At 35.4% G+C, this 18,492-nt stretch overlaps 1 pseudogene; it reads left to right on the top strand.

Annotated features, from left to right (window-relative positions):
- Nucleotides 1-18,492, top strand: part of LOC150020843 (uncharacterized) — a 557,669-nt pseudogene that overhangs the window by 438,833 nt on the left and 100,344 nt on the right.

Consider the following 18,492-nt stretch of genomic DNA (forward strand, 5'->3'; position numbering starts at 1 on the left):
TACTATAGTATATCCTTTTTTTAAATGGTATATTTTTTAAATAGATTTTATATTTTTTTTAGATAAAATTAGTTTACTATAGATAGCATATATACGGTCTTTTCTTTTTTCAAGTCTGAAAACCCTTACATTTATAGTTTACATTTACAGTTAATATATTTTTCTATATGGGTTCAAATCTATGAGAATGCTGTTGTTTCCTTTTTTTAAATAAAATAAATTTTATTTTATTTTGAGAATTCTTTATTTTATTTTATTGTAGTTCAATTACAGTTGTCCTAATTTTTCCCTCATTGCTCTCCCCATCCCACCTCCCAGAGTCAATCCTTACCCAGTTGTCCATGTCCATGGGTCATTTATACTTGTTCTTTGACTAGACCCTTCCCCTTCTTTCCCCCATTATGTTATCCACTCACCTCATTCCCTCTGGTTGCCGTCACTTTGTACCTTATTTCCATGTCTCTGGTTCTATTTTGCACATTTGTTTGTTTTGTTCATAAGGTTCCACATATAAGTGAGATCATATGGCATTTGTCCTTCACTTCCTGGCTTATTTCACTTAGCATAATACTCTCCAGTTCCATCCATGTTGTCCCAAATGGTAGGAGTCCTTTTTTCTCCCTGCTGCATAGTATTCCATTGTGTAAATGTACCACAGTTTTTGGTCCACTCATTTACTGATGGGCACTTAGGCTGTTTCCAGCACTTGGCTATTGTAAATAATGCTGCTATGAACATAAGGGTGCATAGGCTCTTTTGATGGGGGTTTCAGGATTCTTAGGGTATAATCCCAGCATTGGGATCCCTGGATCAAAAGGCAGTTCCATGTTTAGTTTATTAAGGAAATTCCATACTGTTTTCCATAGTGGCTGCACCAGTCTGCATTCCCACCTACAGTGCAATAGGGTTCCCTTTTCTCTGCATCTTCACCAGCACTTGTTGTTTGTTGATTTGTTAATGATGACCATTCTGACTGGTGTGAGGTGGTTTTAATTTGCATCTATCTGATGGCTAGTGATGTTGAGCATTCTTTCATATGCCTATGGATCCTCTGTATGTCCTCCTTGGAGTAGTGTCTGTTCAGGTCCTTTGCCCATTTTTTAATTGGATTGTTTGTCTTCCTGGTATTGAGTCATATGAGTTCTTCATAAATTTTGGAAATTAAACCACTTATCTAATCTATTCTTTGTTTCTTTATCCTCTTTTGTGCCTTCTCTTTAATTAATTAATGATTTTTATGTTTAATTTTATTTCTGATATTGCAACAGTATAGATGGAGCTAGAGAACATTATCCTAAGTAAAATAAGCAAGTCAAAGAAAGGTAAGTACCATATGATTTCACTCATATGTGGAATCTAATGAACAAACTGAAGTAACAAACAAAATACAGATAGACTTGTTGAGAGCAAGCTGATAGTTTGGCAGGGGTGGTTGAGTGATAGAGGGATTGAGAAAAAATGAAAAAGGACTCATGGCCTTGGACATCAGTATGGTGATTGCAACGAGAGGAGAGGGGTGGGTGGAAATAAATAAATAAATGTATGAATGAATAAATATTGTTGTTTTAGGATTTATAGCATACATCATTAACTTTGAAATGATACTTATGTATAATATTAGAATGTTACAACAATATACTTTCATTTCTTAATATTTCATTGTTCCATACTATTGTTATATGTAACAAACACAATAATACATTTTTATTATGTTTGCTTTAGTCTACACAAATACATTTTAAATATATTTTTGAATGACAAGAACTACTGAAACAGACTTCTAAAGAAATAGAAAACCTAGTTAGACATATAATAAGCAGAGAAATAGAATTAGTAATTTTGAAACTTCCCATTAAGAAAAGCTCAGCCCCAAATGGTTTCAATTATGAATTATATCAAACAGTTAAAGAAGAATTAATGTAAATTCTTTCAAAATTAAGAAGAGAGAAAATTTCTCAACCCATTCCATGAGGCCAGTATTACCCTGATACCAGAACCAGACAAGGATTTCACAAGAAACCTACAGAACAATATGAATATGAATATGAATAAAAATATAAAAATCCTCAACAAAAAAGTAGGAAACCACATCCAACAATGTATAGTAGGGAATATACATTATGATCAAGTAGGATGTATCTCAGGAAAACAAGGTTGGTTCAACATATGAAAACCAATTAATGAAATATACTGTATCAGTAGAATAAAGGACAAACCTGCATTATCATCTCAATAGATGCAGAAACAAAAACACTTGACAAAATCAAAACCCTTTTATGATAAAAACAACTCAAAAAAACTAGAAATAGAAGAGAAATTCTTCAACCTGATAAATAAAATCTATGAAAAACACATTGTGAACCTTATCTTAATTCAGGAAATACTACAAGTTTTCCACACAAGGAACAAAGGCAAGTATATCTGTTCATGGCACTTCAACATTGTGGGGAGAGAAGGAGATAAAAAGCAAAGGTGTATGGTGGAGTTTCTGCTCCCTTTAACTTTGGGCAGTAAATATACTTTTGGGAAGAGTGAAATTAAGTTAATTCTTTTTTGGCCTTGATCCACATTTGGATTTGTTCAGATTTTAGAGTTCAAATCACGCAATGGGAAATGTTTTGATGAGTTAATTCCACCTGAAAGTGGAAAAGAATTTGCAACAGTCCTCAATGTCTTTATATGAGATACCCAGTGGCCTCAGTTCCCTCTTCACCTTTCTCCCCACTTCCATTCTGTATATCTTTCCAACATTAATTAATTATGAACTATCACTGCTTAATTGCTTTTAGAGGTGGACCCCTGCACGGGAGGGAATGGATGTGCCCACATCTGTCAGAGTGAGAATGGAGTGGCCAGGTGTGCCTGTCACCCAGGCTACCAGCTGTCTGAAGACAAAAAAGCCTGTGGAGGTAGAAACTTGAATCTGATAGCTTAATTGTGTAATTGTTAGAAATTTTGTGTAATTCAGTTTGAATAGTCAGAACAGCTAGGAGAAACATGTTTTCATTTTTATGCTTAAAATGGAACATTTATACTCTTATTTGATCATTCTGAAAGGTATTTTATGATACTATAAAAACTCAGTGAAAGTTTTAATTACAAAAATAAAAAGGTCTGGTATAGTTTCAGAATTAATACTGTTTGTTTTCTGTTTCTCATTCTGAAATGAATTCCAGAATTAATAATTCAAAGCCTTCCATAACCACACAGGAAGGTTTTTTATTATTATAGGCTATAGAAGGTACTGATAATCTCTGAAAAGCAAGTATGTGCAAATGAGTGTTTTCAGAAATAGGGATAATTGAAACAAGAAAGGAAGGAAGAACAGGAAGGAAGGAAGGAAGGAAGGAAGGAAGGAAGGAAGGAAGGAAGGAAGGAAGGAAGGAAGGAAGAAAAGAAGGAACAAAGGAAGAACAAGGCTCTATAAATACAAGGCTGCATATTTCTGTTTCCTAGAAATAACAAAATAGCCATATTTCAATTGAAAGATAAGTGACAAATCACTTCGTGTCCAGAACTGATAAATGAAGTCATTCCTGGGGGACAGTCATTGTTTTAATAACTTCTTAGAAATCATAGAATTCTTCATTTTATCATGACATAAGAAAGCGTATTTGGATTAATTATAAAAATAGCAACATATTTCCTGACTTATGGGACTAAGAACACTTTGAGAAAATAAAAAAACAATTAAACCTAAAAACTAGTGGTGTTAGTTATTTTTTGTTTTGTTTTTTTTTCCTTTAAGTCAAAACTGCGGTAAAATTTTTCTGTGAACTCTGTTAACAGACTTTTCTGACAGAAAACATTTCTGCTTTGGTCCTCTATTCACATAGCACTTGCCTAGCTCAGCACCTGGCACAGAATAGGCTCTTGTTTGATATTTGTGGGAAACTGACAAATATATACATATATAGATGCACCTGTATCTATCTATATATAATTTCTTTCAAAGTTTTATTTAATACCATTTTCCTAAAAAGTCTGTCCCCCAAATTATTGCTACTTAGGGTTTTATAAATACCTTACAAAAATGAGTATTTCTCTTAAGTGCCCTGGTAAGGATGACATGCAGAAGACAAAACTGCACACGTTCAAGCCGGGAACAATGATGGTGAGACCTATCCAATTAAAGGGGAGGAGCAGGGACTGCCTGGACCACAAAATGGAGTGAAACTGAAGAGACTTTGCTATCGATGTCGGGAGAGAGAAAGGGCATGATTGCTTAAATAGCATGGCCCAGTGATAATCGTATGTCCAGCATACATTGTGGATTGCTACATATGAAGGCCATGGATCTGCCTTATCTACGGCCACACATACTGACTACCTTAAAACAGGGCAATACCATCGTTGGTTACAAATATGATGTATATTTCTAAAGATAAATTACAGTGGCTTCTTACCTGTATTATTAGGGGACAGATAATGTCTATTTTTATTATTTGTGTTCTTTTCTCTTTCTCCCAAATAATAGATGCTAGTAGGTTGCAATAGATATAAGTGTTTTAGAGCATAAGACTGATATTAGAATTAATGTCATTAGTAGTTAATTCATTTGTAAATATAGAGCTACATGGTATTTTTCTGTTACACTTGATGTTGGGGGTTGAAGGGGAAGGAATGCTTTAGTGGGTTTTTATAGTTTATGCATAAATCTTAATCCAACCTCCAAAGACATAGCCACTGTGTCTCTGTCTTTACAGACATAAATGAGTGTGCAGGAGGGGGCGGTCACTGGAGCCAGCGCTGTGTGAACACAGTGCGATCTTTCACTTGAGCCTGCCACCCTGGCTTCGAGCTGGGAGCTGATGGAAAACAGTGTTACAGTAAGTGGCAGTGAATTGCAGCCCTGGAAATGTGTGGCATTTGACAAGTATTAAACAGGAGTAATAAAAGAACAACACTGAATATTTTGCCAAAGCAAAGCTCCTGAGACTGCTTCCCGTAAGAGTGGGGTAGGAATGAGAGCTTAGAAGTTCAACCCCTCCCTTTTAATTTAAAGAAATGAGCCCAGAGTCAATAGGAAATTGCCGGCGTCGTGATCCCCAGAGTAGCCGGTAAGGACTAAGTCTCAGGTCTTCTGACTTGAGGCTCCCTTGGACCCGTGACTCTCCTTGTGAAGAGTCTGCCTTCCTTCATCACCTCTGCCATGCAATGTGTATCAAACACTAGTAACTCCTATGTAAAACTCAAGGCAAAAGAGCTAGCACAAGGGAAGGAACCAGCAGTACAAGGAGCAGCTCCAGATTGTAGCAAAATGTCTGACACACTGGATGCTATAGAGTACCTTTCATGTTAGCCCTTGTCTTCTCCCCTACCCCACCATTTTTTATTCCTTTCCACCCTGCCTCTTTAAGCATCTCCTTCCAACTTCTCATTCTCTTTCACTGACTCATCCCTCTGCTCCTATGATGTATGTAGTCTAACCTTAGCTTCTTCCTCACCTAGGCTCAGTTATACAATGTAATATATCCCTTATTATGAACATATTCAAATGTTAATATGCTGAGTTATTAGCTGCTATTAATAGCTATTGCAGCTATTTCCTTCTCTCGTGTCTTTCCTACTGGTATGCTGATCATCTGTGTATGAACACACTTTCTACTTAGCTAAGATAAAACCATCTGCTACAGATTCCTTCATGTTCATGTTCTCCACCTCAACATTTTCTGTCCTCACCCACCCTCTACTTCCTCCCTCCTTTTTCGAATGGCAGCATTTTTTTTCTTATTTATTTCGACAATTTCTTTATCTTTGCCTTTTTTGTAATCATGGTATGCCAACTATTTATTTTTCTTCCTCATCTTCAAACCCTACCTTTTTCTCAGTGATTTCTCCCCTTCCTTTTTCACTTCATATCTATATCTAAGCAAGTGAATTTTGATAGGTTTAAAATGCAACCGTGTTAACTTGTTTTCTTTGAAATTCATAAATCTCAAATGAGTAAGCAATATAGCTTCTTAAGATATACTATGAGAACGTGTCCACTTTCATCATCATCAAAATGAATGTTGAACATTTTCTTTATCTTTAAATCTTTATATCACCCCTGCCACTTACCTTTATCCTTACCTTGTCTCTTATGTCATCAATATAATGTGTACAAACTATCACTGAAGCTAGCAACTGACGTGAAATAGCTCACAGAAGTATTTGGAAAAGTCTTTGCCCCTATTAGTTTGAAGGAAGTGTCCCTGCTGCCGTCAAAGGCTGTCTTCTCTATTGTACTTTGGATTCCATTTCCTCTCATTATCCAAAGGTCTTTGCTATTGCAACTGTCTAGTGGATCATTCTCAGCAGCATATCAACGTGGTTCAATATCTCTTATCTTTGAAATATCCTCTGATAAGCCTACATGCCACTAGAGCTTTACTCTGATCACCTTCACAGCAATTTTTTTTATAACTTTGTCAATGTCTCTTCCTCATCTTGCATTCTCTCATCATCCCAGACTAATTAGATTGTCACTGCTACCTCAGGATAGCCACCTATGAACTCCATGTTACCAGACTGCCTGTTAACTTCTCTAATATTACCCTATTTGACCTCTCAGCAGCTTTCAATACAGTTGACTAACCCTCGTTCTTCTTGAAATACTTAGCTCATTTCCATGTTTTCACACTTTCCAGGTTTTTCTCTCCATTTTTGGCCCCTCTCTCAATGTCAAATTTATATTTCCACTTTTTCTTTTAACCACATGCGTATACACATATATTAAACTATGTATTCAACATCTCTGTTTGCTTGACTAATAAGCATCGCAAACTTGATAGGCCCCCCAAAAACTGCTGATTTCTAGTTCTAAAGATGCTCTTCCCAGTTCTCCACATTGTAGTAAACTATCCATTTAGCACTGAAGCCGAAAACCCAAAGATATGAAATTAGTAAGTGACAGAACTGGGACTTGAACTTGGGTCTTTAGTTTCCAAATACACTAGCCTTTCAACTTCATTAGGTATATTTATACATCATGTATCTATCAGTTTTAATTAATGGAGAAGAACAAATATAGTGATAAGTAGAATAAATAATTTTGTGCTCTTACCCAAGCTCAATCATGAAGCAACATTTTTAGAGTCATTGAAGTCTTCTTTCTCCTCCACTGCATAAAATTCTATGTTTCTTTAATGCCTGGGTTGTCAGTAAAGTCTTAAGGTCTGTTGGCATATGTCTACTGCTTAAGGACAGTGCAGTTTTGCTATGGTGATATCTGCCTTTTAAAGAGCAAACTAAATAAAATGGAGTAAAATGAAGTAACTACTAAGGATACAACTTCTGTAGTGAGCCTTTCTTTTAATGCCCTGAGGCAGAGAGAAATATGGAGGAGTTTTTCCTTCTTATTAATATTTTGTCTTTTTAATGTAGCCAGAGGTGTAGGAGCATTGTACAAATGTGTAAAATAAAATCTCTTGTAATCTCTTGTAATCTGACTGGTGCATGCTCAGTTATCATGGAAGAGGGGGCCATTATTAATGAGTTATGAAGTACACACTTTCTATAGAATTTACTTGGGAAAGCATGTTTCCCTAGAGTTGAATATATTTAGTAGAAGTATGTTTTTATATTTATTTCCCATATGTGAATATTTGCCTAGTTAAATTCTTAGTGCAGCTTTCACCAGACCTTAATATTTACTGATATACAAAACTTTCTTGATAAAAACTGGTATTTTGAGTTGTTTCAAAATCTGTAGGTACACTAAATGCTTTCAGAGCATCGTAACGTTCAACAATGAATTATGTGTCCTTTATATAGTAAGTATATTTTAGGAAAGTATTGTTTTAACACTTTCCTGGGAAAACAGTATTTTATATTTATATAATCTTCTTAGAGGCTATCAAAACACCAAATCCCCACAGTGTTCTCTGAATGATCTATCACTATCCTGTGATTAGAAATGGAAAATTCCAGATCTAACATGGTTAAATAAGACTTCGCCCAAATTTCCAAGCAATATATAATTGAACTTTAATTCCATATGTATTTAATGCATATGTATATAATTAGTAATAATTATTTGCTATCTATGAGAAACTACAAGGGTCATTTTAAAAAGTTTTTCAAAATATAATTTTTAAGTACTGTGGTTAAACATCATCATCAGTATCAAGGATGCAAAATCTTAACTTATTCTAGTGGGCAATTATAGCTCTGAGCATACCCTTGTTTTAGTCTCATGTATTTTTAATGATATTACAATAATATTATTTATATTTAAAGTAAATTACTACCAGAAGTCTTCGAGCTGCATTGATCACAGAAAAATAACAAGAATAGAAGCCAGCATTTGAAAGATGTCTCCCTAAAGAGTACAAACTAACATACCACAAGAAAAAAAAGTTCCTTTCATTATTTTGATTTTTCTTTTAGCTTTCTTTTTTTTTCTCAGACCTAAATAGCTGTTTCTAAACCCAAAGGGCTTCTTATTTTCAACAATAATCCTTCTTTTGTTTGTTCAGCTATTCAAAACCTATTTTTGAACATCTGTTATCAACTTGGTAACAGAAGATGATGATGGCACAGAGGGATAAGCACAATGACAGGAATGTGTGCCAGGTGCTCTAGGACACAGAGGACTGCTGCCTACCGCAGCCTGGAGCACTGTAACTGTACAGGAACTATACCAGACACCTAGGCAATTTCAATGGTGTATAGACTTTCTGGGAGTACCACAATCCCAGCTACCCTTGCTTTGTTCTTTCTCATCTTACGTCTTTTAAAAGATTCAGGTGTTAAGAATGGAAGAAAATGAACCACTGTAGACACCTTCATTAATAAGAGGTCCAAGCAGCACAAATGAAGAACAATAGAGGCCAATAGTAAAAATAGTAGAGTACCTGAATTCCATATTTTTTAACACGGATTCAAAGCAGTTTTAAATTTCTTGTTTCCTCACTTAGAAAATGATTGATTATAATACCTGTGTGTTCACTACAATTGGCATCTGTGTGATGAAGCTGGTGCCACCCAAAATGCCCCAAATTAGCATGTACCGGGATCAGTAAATGGGCTGTCAGAGTAATAGTATGTTTGTATAAGTGACTCTCATATACCTCAAAGCTAATTAGCACATTAACATGATACTAGCTAAATATGATCAGCTAATTCATTGGTTTTATGTTCATACTCTTGTTCCAAGGCTATTTTTAAAAGTATTTTTATGTACTCTTAGCCTTTAAAAAGTACAGGTAATAACATACCATTCGCTTGAGAACAGAAATGTCAGCTGGCAAACAACCTATTTGCTTTCTGATTACATGTATTTTTTTACATCCTGAAAATATTGAAAATTCCCAGAGGTAAATGTCCTTTAAGATAAGTATTTAATAACCACTGGTGGACTATTTACCTTTATGCATTACTTTGTCAATTTAACATTATTTATAGGTTTATTAGTATTTTGATATCATATAGACATTTGCAATGCTTAAAAGCCCTCAGACATTTACTTTTATATGTGTGGAGTGTTGATAAATTTCCAATAAAATTTGTCATCACTATCCCAATAGAGTGTACCTATTGTTGACATATATTCAGGTTTCTGTTATGCTAATAACCCTCTTCTACTTGTTTGGAAAGGGATTGAATTGGAAATAGTCAATAGCTGTGAAAAGAACAATGGTGGTTGTTCTCATCACTGTGAACATGCACTTGGTGGGCCCCATTGTTCCTGTAACCATGGATACCAGCTTGATTCAGATGAGAAAACATGCATAGGTAATATATGGTAAATGCCATCTTCCTTCAGAGTGGTCCTGGATTCATTTAGCCCTTTCTTCTCTAATACTTATTGCTGCATGGTGAAATAAATTGAACAGTGTCTCTGGTTACTGGATAAATGTAAAAGAAACATTATTTGACAAAAGACACCATTATCTTTGGATATTTGCTTTGAAGTTAAAGGAGCTTTAAAAACACTTTAATAAAATATATGGACTTAGTTTTATATCTGGAAAATATTCCAAGACCTATCTAACCCCTTGATGTAATTTGACACTCAAACACCACATGCTACCATGTACTCTATGTCTCTACTTCAAGCAGAAACTAAATCTTATGCATTCATTTTCAACTTCGTGATGATTTGAATGCATGTTCAATTTTGGTAAGGCAGAAAGCTACATTCCAAAAGAAAACCTTAAAAGACATCATTTTTTGGAAATCCCAGCTCAAACTCATTTTGAATAGATAATTTTTCCAACATATTATTAGAACTTTTATCATTTGTGACAATGAGAAAATTAAATTCCACTCCAGCCTTGCTTCATAATGAAATGTTGAATCTAAAGCTCCTGAGAAAAGGGAATATCAACCAAAAATAGGGATACGTAGTGAGTAGAAAACTATATCATTATGTGATCTGGATCGAGAGTACCTACAAGCCCCTATAAAGCAATTTGCCAACATTCAGGAATTAAGTATCATATATTTTTTCTTGTTTGATACTTTGTATCAAATTTCTTAAAAATTATGAGTACTAAAAAAGTCTTTGATCGTTTTATTCTACTCAGTATGGTTAGAGACACACTGGAGTATTATAAAAGAAGAGATGAATCTCGGAGGTCTAAGTATTGGGTTTTGGGTTTTTTTTTTTATTATGTGACAGAGTGAACTCCAATGGATTTTGAAGTATTCTGGTTTCGACCCTGGAGAACACAATTTTTGTTGAGTTAGATCTGACACTTGTTTTTGACTAATGTTTGGCATCTGAATCCCAAAATGACCACAGTTTTTCTCTATCATGTCAACTTTTTAAGGTACAAGATACCCTCCCTTTGTCCCAAAAATCATACAAAATGTATATTCAAAGGAAAATAAAGAAAAAAATAACTGAGTATACTGTTTATTTAGAGTTATTTTAGTCACATAAAGGCTATATATTGTTACTGTAAGTCAGATTGTGTACAAGTAGTAAAGTTCTGCTACCAAACATACATATTAAGGTATTTTATCTTTTTAAATGACAGGCTAGGAAATGCCAAAATGAGATACTTGAAACAGTCTCTTTCAGTTGGCAAAGTTTTAACAAATTGCTTCATGAGACCCAGTTTTATGTGCAGAGGTAGGAATAGAATGTTCTTTCTGTCTACAAGTGGCTCATGTAGAATGTTTGGATCACCAGGTTTGAGGTCAGATCTTGGAGGCCAGTTTGACTCCACCCAATGCTTCTCACGAGCTCTGCTGTCCCACATACACAGAAAACAGGGATACTTGGTGTATCCACGTTGCTGACCAAGAAGGAAGCAGACCATTTTAAAGTAAACACAGATGATCCAATTGTGCTTGTGATATTGCAACAGATCCATGACTCTCTTTATGTCTTAATATTCTTCACGAAAACAAACTAAATGGCCAATTGGGACTGCACCAAATAAATTGCCATTGTGGAGGAAGACACACTTCAAGCTTCACTTTGAGCTATCAATGAATAGCTGCCATTCAGTTGCGTTATAGATTGGAATTCTCAATTCCTCCATTAAATCATATGTGTTAAGGCAATACACAAAGCTACTGTCACTTCAAAAGTACTTCAGAAATGCACTTTCTCTTGATCAAAAGTAGGATGCCTTCGCTCCTTTTTCAAGTACGTTTTTCTCTTGCAGTCTTGATGCTAGGAGTTCTGAAACCTTTTTGGATAGTCCCAAATCTTGTGCCAAATCATTCAACTCATGCTGATCAAATCCCTTACAAACTGAGTTATCTTCAATTTCAAAATCTTCGTCATTGCTGTCACTTAGTTCTTCACCATACTCCTGTTTTCAAAAGAGGGTAGTTCAGTGAAAACTGGCACTGGGATTTCAGCTGAATGAGGCACTGGGTGTATAGCTGATGGTAGACTAGGACACTCCACTTTACTTTTATTTTTCTTGTTATATCCTGACATTTTCATTATATAAAAGTAACAGTCACTTGAATGATCTCTGGGCTCTCACCAAACCATAGGTATACCAAATGGCAATTTATCACGTGTTCCCTTCGTCAACATCTGTAAACTTTTGACACACTGCTTGCACACCTTTGAAGGGCCCCAGACTTATCTTGACCACCAAGTTTTACTTTAAAATATGCAAAATATGCTTACCTGACAAATGCGCTGATGTTTGTTTTTTGGGAATGGTAAAACTGCCACATATATAACAAAACAAATCAGGGTTGTTTAGGCACTTATGACAAGAAATAGCAGAGGCAGACATGATCTGAAGGAAAGGGAATAAGTATGTATGTAAATAAAAAAATAAATTTTGCTAAGTCCTTATATACAGACAAGAACTTGGACTACACTTCAGAATACCATTCACTATACAGAGCAGCTCACTACCTCTCACCACACTGTCTCATGTGTAACTGAATAGCCTAGACAAGTATGAACCTGCCACTGGTCTCCAAGGTCATCCCCCACCCCTCCCCACTTGAGGGAGGTATGCTCTCAGCCAATAGGAGAGCACTAGTGCTACCCTCGATCCAGGCTCAATCCAGCCTAGAGTGGTAGCATTAAGATTAGCTGTACAGAAAAAACTTGACGTGATAGAAGAAAACTAACTGCAGTTTTGAAATCAGCATGCCTATTTAAGTATAAAACAGCTGTAAAATAGACCTCAACAGGAATTGTTTTAAAAAATTGTTCCCATGTGTTACTTAACTGAAACAATGCCATTACTTGTATTTCTTGACCCAATATCGCCTCCTGCATTTTTCTGAGTCCACGTGGTTAACTTAACGAAACTTGTCACTTTCCTTGGTGCTTCTTATTTAATGAACAATATGCTTGTATTTTTCTACCTTGCTAATAGTTGTACCTGGAAAAAATATAGGGGTTTCTTCTTTCCCTCCTTCCTCCCTTTCTACCCGTCTTTTCACTAAACCTTTGTTTGCAAAGTTCAATTTGGTATCTTTCCTTATTATTTGAAAAGTACAATTCAGTAGAATTCTTATTTATAACTAGAAAAAATAATATATGACAAGGTTAAAAATATAGAAAATTACATATTTATGAGATTTCAGCAGTCATCATGACAGTATATTGTTTCTGGTTCAAGTTTATTTCATTTTCCAAGAGTAAATAGCACTCATTCCTAAATACCAAATATTCACTCTAGTAAGGCAATGATTTGTTTGGAGTGTACATATACATACTTTGCTTATTTGTCTGAGAACAGATTAAGGCTATAGATAATTTGTAAAAACATTCATGCATGAAGGAAATTAAAGAATTTTATTTTTAGCTTATTTTAGGATCAGCTTTATATATTTGAAAACATACAAATGAATGTGAAAATAAGTCATTTAGTCTGAAAATTGTCGATCTATTTTGCCCAAATGCAAAAATTCTTTAAAGTTAAAACCTAGAGATGTGCTAACACAATTTGAAAGACAGCTACACAAAATGCAAGTTTCCGACCAGCAGTAAGCTTACTACACTTAACAAGTGTCAGTTATTACAACAAAATTTTTTCTAATCTTTTGAGTTTATTCAACATCGGTGTATGGGCAATTATTCAGAAGATCATTTTTTTTTCACAGTTTAATTTTGATGCTTTTCTGAAGTTAGAGATAAACTCTTTTAATTGTTTTGCCTGGCTACAGTTGAAGCTCTATTTTTTTATTAAGGCTAAATTTTCTCAAATAGGTTAATTTCTCTGCAATGTTGCAATATGTGGCATATTGGCAAATGTATGAAAAAATACTATTATCAGAGCAAACAAAAATTAAAAGAAATAAATAAGCAAGCAAAGATCTTACCAAATAAGGCTGAAAAGAAGTCAAGAAATTTAGGAAACCTGTGATGTAGGGGTGGAAAGCACATGGCATTTTAAGGAAGGCGTGGGATGTAAGAAGAATGAGGTTTCAGGTGAGTTCCACACTGAGGATGGTATACATGAAACTAGCCAGAAATCACCCCATAGGAATGATAATAGAAGAAGAATCCCAAATGTATCGCAAAATGATAAAACTCATTTTCTGATTGTGATACAGTTGTGCTCCTAGTAGCTCAGAACAAGGAATCTTGAGATATATATGTGTTTGGAGGCCATGCTACTATTTGAGAATACTTTAAAATTTATTTAAAAAAACATAAAAGATAATGTTTTAGTTTACTTAAAACTGAATTTTTAGAAGTAATTTATCCTCTGTATCCATGCTATTTCATCCAAAGGACAAAGGATGGTTTAATATAAGAGAGGAAAAAATATCACCTAGAATTTTGTAATGCTGCTTGTGACATTTTGCAAAAGAAAGAATGTTTTGTGTCTAAAAGACTTTCAGTTAGATATTTTATGGTGACCCCTCACCTCAGACGATTGACTACATTTTCTTTCCTTCCTTTCTCTTGTCTGCATTTCCTTAACATTGGTACCCTTTCCAAGGTTAATTGGGACAGTAACCTTTTATATCAGTGACTGCTCCTGTAGTTATAGAGCAATGGGACTTTGTAAACTCAGCAATGACAGACCACCCAACTTAACAGCTCAGCAAACACAGGGGGTTTAAGGGAATCAAGGGCTTATAAGCCAGAAACCCTGACCACACAATTCCCAGGTGTCTAGCCTAAGGGAAGCAGTGGGTGAAGAGTCAGCTGATACTTTTTAGCCAGTTATGTTGGAAATGATCATCTCAAAGCCCAAGCCAAATAGATCATTCTTTGGCTAAAGGGTTTCAATTTGACATCTTCTGGTACGTTTTTGTTTTCCTCAGGGCAATCATGTCTGCAGAAGAAACATTCAGGATTGTAGAACTCTGGAATAATAGTGCTGACGGAGACTTAAAGAATATCACTTAAAAAGCTGTTAATCTGATAGGACATGCCAGAGTAATGGTGTCACCTATGGGAATAAAAGCACCCTGACCCCAGTCATCCCAGTCAAAGCATCATCGCAAAGTCCAAGCAAATGCTCTGGAATATTCTGTAATTTAAACCATAATATTTTAAGACTGTTCTCTCTCCGAATTGCAGTTGCCACTTCCTTTCCCATGTGTGTGAATTCCTTTTGCTTGCAAATGTTCTTTCATCCGAAGTTCTAGAAGGAACACATTAGAGAGTCTAAGGCTGCCTCCTCTTTGCAGCTATCAAATGTTCACTAAGTGGAATATTCTGGCTCTTCTTTTCAGCTGTTTTTTGGTTTTTTTTTTAATTCTTCAAATTCTCTGTTTATTTAGTCAAATTGCTGTTTAACCTGGAAAAATAACAGAGATCTATTTTTCTGTGCTTATAAATGCATTTGGAGATTACTTACAGACTTACAAAAAATAACAGGCATAGGAGAAGCACACAAGAAACAAAAACCCGAATGTGGGCCTCATTCTTTTTGTGCCACAGTTGCTTTGATGTCTGTACTATGTGGCCTGAGAAATAGAAAATGATCAGCACTTCTACAAGCCAATCGAATTCCTGTCCTTTAAACAACAGAAGTGTCCTTTACCCCCCAGACCTTGATGAATGTGAGAGTAGAGGAGGTTGCTGTGCCCAGCTTTGCATCAACTATCTCGGGTGCTGTGAATACTGATGTCAGGAGAGCTTTTGGATCAGCTCTGATGGCCGTGAATGTGATGGTAAGAACCTCGGATCCCACCGGAAATCACTGATGTGTCGGGGCTCTTGGAGAAGGAGGAACATGTGAGGAAAGAGGTTGGGGTGGGAAAGGCAAGACTTTGACCCTAAAGAGAATTGGATTCCTGTGTCTTTCTACCACTTACATTGTACAAACTTGGGCAAATCTAACTGCTCTGAGCGCCTCAGATCCTCACCAGTCAAGTAAAGACAATAATGAGATTAGTGGGTGAGTTAAGAAAACTAGTAAATGTGAAGTGTCTAGTACAGTGACTGACAAAGAGAAATCACTGAACTAAAGGTAACTATTATTATTGTAATATTTATTGACCCATAATCCCTTTCACCTAATTTAATATTATATATGGACAAGTGAGAGATTCCGGCAGGTTACAGAACACTGGCATATGAATCATGACAAGCTTGACTGGAATTAGAAAGTTGATGCTGAAAGTCACTTTAATTAGAGGACAGTAGCAAAAGGATTGCCAGTTCATTGCCACAGTCCAAATCTGTATCAAAATCTTTTATATATCTGATATTAATTGAGCTAATGCAAAGTTGAAGATGTCATTGTACAATTTTCTATATTATTTGTTGAAATTGGTTCACTTACCTTTCAGGTGATTTCTAGATTGTGTATTTGTTTTTCATAGGAGAGTTTGAATGTAATAAGTAGAGTTAATTCATTTTTTTTTACCATTACATTAAGAACAGTTCATTTAAGCCTTTGCTATCATTTATTTTTTAAAGTTTATTTTTAAAATATGACATCTTTAAGTGTTTATTTTATGATCATTATTACCTTTATTTTGAATCACATTTTTCTCTAAATCAAAGGGAACATAAGATGATTGATTGTTATCTTTTTTAGTAACAACGTATTTAAGAATTTTATGCCTCAGGAAAAAATAATGTTTCTCTGCTTAAAGAAACAAATTCTTAAATCATGTAGTGGATGATAGGTGTATTTCTTTATATAGATGCTAAACTCCTCAGCCTTGCAGTATAAATAACACACAATTATTATATCTATATATTCTAAACACAGTATATTATCATTTACCATATTCCATCCAATTAACAGGGCCCCCAAAATTTGAATTTCATTAACCATCTGCTCTTAAGCAGAGCGAGCCAAAAGATGATTGTATGGTGTGAATATACATACTTGGGTACACCCACCCTAATGAAAAAGGTATCACAGTCTGAGGCAAAGCTCAGGAACCCAGCTTCATTAGCAAACTTTGACTACTGTGAACACCCTGGGCAAAGTCTAGGTAACAGGAGAGCAAGGCTTAGGGTTCTTCCACCTCTAAAATTTTCCACAAACCTTGTACAGAATTATGCATGGAATAAATGCTTCATCACAAATACTGAATAATTCAAGAATGAAAGAATATTATGCAAAATGGTGCACAGCCTGAGACCATTGCATTTATTTTAAGTTTTAAATTCTTCATCAAAACCTAATGAACAGGGTCTCAGAAAGAAGTTGGCTATGTAGATGAGCTATAGTAAACTTGGAAATAAGGGAAAGAAAAACAATTTACAGGATAAATATTGAGAAAGCATCCAGGGCTATGCTTTCTGTGTGGCAATACTTGTCATTGATTACTAAAGGTTGGCAAGAGGAACACAAATATGCATATAAGTTCATAATGCCTATTTTATCTCCAAGTGCCTAAAAGCAGGCATTGTTTAAATGTTCCTAGATGTGAATGAGTGTCTGGATATCAACACAGTCTGTGGCCAAGTACGTATTAATTCTGTAGGAATATACCACTGTACTTGTGAGGAAGGAAGGCTGCAAACTTGGCAGTGAGGGAAACACTTGCATTCGTAAGTCACTGTGAAGAATTTTATTGTCTCTTCTAAACTATTTCCACCCTCATTTCGTTCTTCAGGAGCTACAGAGACCACATATTCCTTAACTCAACCTGTCCTCACCTTTCTCTCTTTACAGACCGAGATATTTTCCTTTTGTTCTCTCTGCTGCAGTTTCAGCTTTGTGCTGGCTGCTTCTCACCTTCATTTACAACAGACTTTTTGAAATGACCTCAAAGAGTTCTACCTCTCAGTGGCCCCCTGCCTTGTCTGTAAAGTTCAAACTCTTATTTCTCTCATCCACCCTTGCTTAGGTTTTCCATCTTTTAAACAGCATGTTGAATCCACATACTTTCTGGTGTGGTCTTAGCTTTAGATGATGATGATGTAGAGGAAGAAGAAGAGGAATTAGAAGTTGTGAGGTTTGCAGGCCTTATTCAAGAGCCCACCACAACTGCTTCATTATGTTACTGCCTCTCTGCCTCCCACCCACCAAGATGAAGAAGATGAGGAAGACAGAAAAGATATTGGAGGAGAACTGGCTGCTTTGCCCGAAGTTGGTGAGTAAAAGTTTTTCTCATTGTAGTCACCACTTTTCTTTATTGTTAGGGAATGCACATAAATTCTTCTATAGACAATCTCATTATTCATATTTAAGGCCACCAAATGTTTTAACATGGTGTTAGCAAGAAAAACGGGGCCAAAATCACTTCTTCAGAGCTTCCTAGCAAATCCATCATCTTTTATCTTTGTTTCCTTTGCAAAATAAGAGATTGCAATGTAGGTATGTGTAGAGGCAGGTGGGGGTGCATGGTGGTGGTGGCTATTAAAGTATAATACAGTGAAGTGGAGCTGAACGAGATCTTTAAATTAACATAATGGGGAGGAGGATTGGGACCTTTTAGTTCTGACTATTTAAACTCCATTAGCAGTCACTTTTATATAGTTACAATTTTACTTTAAATAGTCTTAACATCTAGATCCAGCCTATATTTTAAAATTCAGAGAACAAATTGTTTAGGATGTTCAAGTGGATGGAGAAACGATCTTAAAATTGTGAGCAGTTTTTCTTATATGCATATATCCTCGCAGCAGAGCTAAAGCATCATGTCACT

Source organism: Furipterus horrens, unplaced genomic scaffold, assembly GCF_987537825.1.
Source record: "Furipterus horrens unplaced genomic scaffold, mFurHor1.1.pri manual_scaffold_1, whole genome shotgun sequence".
Taxonomy (NCBI): Eukaryota; Metazoa; Chordata; class Mammalia; order Chiroptera; family Furipteridae; genus Furipterus; species Furipterus horrens.